This window comes from Solanum dulcamara, chromosome 5 (genome assembly GCF_947179165.1).
Source record: "Solanum dulcamara chromosome 5, daSolDulc1.2, whole genome shotgun sequence".
NCBI classification, from domain to species: domain Eukaryota; kingdom Viridiplantae; phylum Streptophyta; class Magnoliopsida; order Solanales; family Solanaceae; genus Solanum; species Solanum dulcamara.
In genome coordinates, this window is record NC_077241.1 from 29,123,566 (window position 1) to 29,128,884 (window position 5,319).

A 5,319-nucleotide genomic window follows, 5' to 3' on the forward strand; every position below is an offset into this window, starting at 1 on the left:
TCGGTAGCCAACCCTAAGGAGTGGAAAGAAATAGGAGAAGAAGGACCCAAAAGATAGAATGCCAATTACAGTTCTGAAAAGAGTTGAGAAGAACTATACGAGGCTAACGAATCAGCCCATTTGCTTTCAAGCAAGAGCACCTATGCAGCTGAAACTAGGTCGAATTATAGAACATGAAGATTGTAAGGTTCCGTGAGGTTTCCCTAGCTAATATCTTAGATGGAAGAACTTCAATTAAGATTAACATTTGGACATCAGTCCAAGAAGAGATCAGGAACACAGGTAGGTCTTAGTACCCCAGTTTTTCCCTCGAACTGTTGAATAGACTAAGCATACTATCAGACGTTAGAAGATATATTGCGGACTAATATGGTTGGCTTTAAGAGTAACTGAGACGATCGCCCACCACTTATTGAATTTGCCTACGAGAAGGGCTACTATTCCAGCATTCAGATGACCCCCTACAAGATGTGTAAGTCAAAGTGTATAAGTCCCCCTGTTGGGGAAAAAGACTAAGTTGGTAGGCCAAACAGGATTAAGCAAACTATTGACTAACAACCCAGAGTTGGCAGAAATGAGATACAGATAATTGACATCGACATTCAGAGTTCAAATGAATGATTGGATGTTCATCACGGAGTCACCCAGAAAAGGGGACTTAACCCAAAATATATTAGACTGTATCAAGTTACTCATAAGGTGGGCAACATAGTTGGTAAGTTGAGCTTACCACTTCATTTGGAAACTATATGCCCAGTCCATCAGATAAAAATGCTTCACAAGGGTACTGACGAGTCACCCAGGGTATATTCCATAGATGAGGTCCAAGAGATGAAATCCCATGAGCAAGAACCTATCGCCATCATAGATCGGCAAACTAGAAAATTGTAGACTAAAGACGTGCCTTTCGTCAAGATACGGTGGAAAAACTAAAACCAGAAAGAGAGTGACCGGGGAAACTGATGAGAGCATGAAACAAGTATTCTCACCTATTCCCGACATCAAAAAGTAACCTCAACTCCTGATACTCGTATATTAAGTGCTTGGATAGAAGTATGTGTTATGGAAACAATAAAGAATCTTCCTACAATTTGTATAAGGTGCTAAGAGAAATTTTGTCTAACATTCGGGGATAAATGTTCTAAAGGGGGCAAGGATGTTACACCCCATGCTTTTTAAACTCGGAATGTCTCATAAGTTCCTTAAACATTATCATGTGAGCCGGATATGCTACGACACTATCAAACGACTCCAAGGAGGGGAGGATGTGATACCCCTAGTAGAGAAGGTTGGAAGTGGATTCATAAGAATCCGGAAGGAATTGGAGGCCAAGTAACGAGTCGTAGGACTCGATTTACCAACGTAAGTTATTAATATAAAAGTTTTATATACTTGAGCTACTAGAGGACATGCCAAGCCTGCGTAGCACGGATTACATAGGCTCTTAAAATAAAGTGAGATGACAAACCTATGAGAGGGAGAGAAAACTAGTTTCCGAACTTACGAAAGTGAAGCAAGTAGGTGACAAACAAGCACCTCAAGTAAGCAGGTGACAAGCAAGCACCTCAAGCAAGCAGGTTACAAGCAAGCAGGTGACTCACCTACCTACTTGGGGGGTGGACCCGCTGCCATGTGGCGGTGTGCAATAGGCTGATGAATCTAGGTGGCGCCCTAGGGGGCTGCCACGTGTCACCCCCAAAGGGCTGTCACATGGAACCTTCTAAAAAAGGTGGATATATATGTTAATGAATCTTAAGTCATTATGTATCCAAAAAATCAGCCAAAACATAGAGAGCAAACGTGAGAGAAAGAGAGTACCTACGACAGCTTTGGTTTGGAAGAATTAAGGGTGAGTTCTTCATTATTCTTCCGTGAATTTATTATCTACGGTGTTCCTCAAGAACGTGGAGATGTATATATTTATATATATGTATATTATGATAACTAAGAAGTCATTTCTTCAGCTGTATACTTGGAAAAGTTGGACAGAAACGTTAGAGGAAGAAGAGAGGAGGGCTACGGCCTAGGGGCTGCCAAGGTACGCCATAGAGCTTCGCTCCATAAATAAATTATCTAAGGTATACTATGATTAATTTAGGGTGCTAATAACATAAATTTACTTCTTGGGGCATCAAGTAAGTCATACAAATATCCCGCTCAATTTCAGCGCGTTTGAAGAAGTTCCGAGTTGCGATTTGATAATATTGGCCAATTTCGGGTAAGGTAAGGTTTCTTCTTTTAATTTGGACTTTATGGTGTTTTTAAGGAGTGTGTTACACACCCTATATGTGGATGAAAATTTGAAAATCGCATAGAAACACTTGACGCTTGGAATAAACTAAATTGGAGTCGCTATAGTTGAATTGTCATCGAAATAAAGTATTGTTCTTGTGAGGTGCTGCTGAAGGGGTGTGGCTTGTTGTTGCAGGGTCTAAATATGTTCTAAATGAGGTGGGGGAGCTTCTGGTTGCATCCACACGACTCCCGGCTTCATACATTTAAAGGTTTTGCAAAATGGAAACTAGAAACCCTATTTTGATATCGTATTTTTGAGCGAGTCGTTTGGAGTTTATGTTGTAGATTGTTGATTTGAATTGTGTAAACATATGTTGAAGGTTGTTGTTGTTGGTTAGCTGTAGTGATTAGGGATCTAATTGGAAATTTAGATAGGGCACATTATAGGGGAGGTGTTGCCCAATTTTCGTTAACGCCTTAACTAATTAAAGAATTAGTCGAGGAAACAAACAAGGAAATAGATTCCATGAATACTAAGGTACAACCTAAGATGCTGGAAAGATAAGGGTAGTTGATATTCCTATTAATTTCATGTTGAATAGGTTCAGAGGACGTTGAGACGAATGAGATAAAGAGTAACTCACAAGAGGTATGCGAAGCTTCTCTTGGTATGTTTTTGGTATAGGTATGTAAAGCCTATTTTTTCTCTTTATTTTGGCATGTCTTAGATATAAGTAGGATATGATATGAGCTTTGGGGGTAATTCCATTCCTAGGTTCTGAATATGACTTCAGGACCCTCACTCACTTTTGAATGTTAAACTTTAAAGTAGTAAGCTGCTATCTTCGAGTCTTCTATATGATTGTATAACAATTGATTCGACTAAGCAGAGTTTGTAAAAAAGAAAGGCTCTGAGATAACCAATGCTCGGACTTCTATAAGATGTTTCCCATTGGTAGATGTCTAAGATTTCCAAAAACTCCCTTTTACATAGTCCTTAGTGACAGTTAGAGAGTATACATCAGATACCTTCTGCCCTGATCCCCAGGTGATAGTTCACCTGATGACTTCATTGAGTCTCAGATTATGATTTAAACTGTGTTTTTTTTCTCACTACTCTACTCGTGTATCCTGTAACACTTCTTCTCCGAGTCCCAGGCCGGTTAACAGATTCATGCAATTCACTACATTGTTCACCGAGTCCCTCACTAGAGGGCCGGCATCTGTATGTATATATATGATGATGATATGTTATAATAAGGTGACGATGGCATGGGGCCTGATACTGATACTAATATGATATGTTGTAATAAGGTAACGATGGCACGGGGCCTGATACTGATACTACAAATATGATTCATCGGATCCCTGATAGGGCCGGCTATATTGAAAGTTTGAGCATGCATGATTTTACTTTTCCAAGTACTGATTTCTGATTTGACATTTTATCCTCTGCTTCTCTACTTCAGATATGCTTCCAGTTGTATCATGTTATGTTTTACATACTTAGTACATATGTTGTACTAACCCCCCTTTCTCGGGGGACTGCGTTCATGCCCGCAAGTATAGATACAAGTTTTGGGAGTTCGTCAGCTTAGGATTCCATGCAACTCAGCTGGAAGAGGTCCTATTGTATTGTGGCATAGTTTTTGATACTGTCCACTGATGTATAAAATTGTTTTCTCTATTCAGGGGTACGGCGGAGGCCCTCTCCCGCCATATGTTGTCATTTATATTTTTAGAGGTCTGCAGACATGTATATGTGGGTTGTGTATGTCAGTTTGATTCAGTTGAGTCTACATGATATTTTATATGTCTTATTATGTTATGGCAGCCTTGTCGTCTTGCGTGCCCTGTCATGTTGTGATACAAATGAAAAGGGCTACAGGTTTATGAAAATGTTATCGCCCAGTGGGGCTCTGTTACATGATATTGTTTTATTTACAGTTCAATTTGGCCATAGTTGATAGCTAGGTACACGGGGGGTCCAGGTCGGACCCCAGTCGCGGCTTACGGGGTTGAGTCATAACAGTGTTGTCTCGCTACTGGTGCTTGATTTGGTTTTGGCCATCAAGGCCATATTATGAGGGAATTTCCCTATAGAGGAAATCTAGGTGGTGCGGCTCATCCTACTGGATCAGTCGCTAGTTCATCTTCTTCTGTGGTTGTGCGCCCTATGGGGCAGGGTTTCCAGGCACCAGCAAGCCATGTTAGAGGTCGTGGTGGAGCTTTTAGTTCCAGCGGTCCTTTAAATCACATCTATGCTTTGGCCACTAGACAGGAGCAAGAGGCATCACCTAATGTGGTTACAGGTATGCTATCGATTTTCTCTCGAGATGTGTATGCATTGATAGACCCAGGCTTCACATTATCGTATATTTCCCTACTTGTTGCTAGTAGAATTAGGATAAAACCTGAATCAATAGAACCATTTGAGGTATCTACACCAGTAGGAGATTCTGTTATAGCAAGACAAGTATATAAAAATTGTACAGTGAACATATATAGTCGTTACACTAAGGTAGATTTGGTAGAGCTAGATATGACTGAGTTTGATGTTATTATGGGTATGGATTGGTTAGATTCTTGTTACGCTAACATTGACTGTCGAGGCAAGATAGTCCGATTTTAATTCCCAAGAGAGCCAATTATAGAGTAGATGGGAAATACAGCATCGCCGAGGGGAAAGTTTATTTCATACCTCAAGGCAAGGAAGATAGTCAGAAAAGGCTATATTTATCATCTAGTATGGGTAAATGACCTAAAGTCAGAGGCGCCGACCATTAAATTAGTGTCGGGGGTTAGCGAGTTTCCCGATATATTTTCAAATGAACTCACAGGGCTTCCGCCTGAGCGGGAGATAGATTTTGCTATAGACGTATTACCAGACACTCAGCCAATATTTGTTCCTCCTTATAAAATGGCACCTACAAAACTGAAGGAGCTAAAGGAGAAATTGAAAGATCTATTAGAAAAAGGCTTCATTAGGTCTATTACATCACCTTGGAGAGCACCGGTATTATTTGTAAAGAAGAAGAATGGGTCACTGTGGATATGTATTGATTATAGGCAGCTGAATAAAGT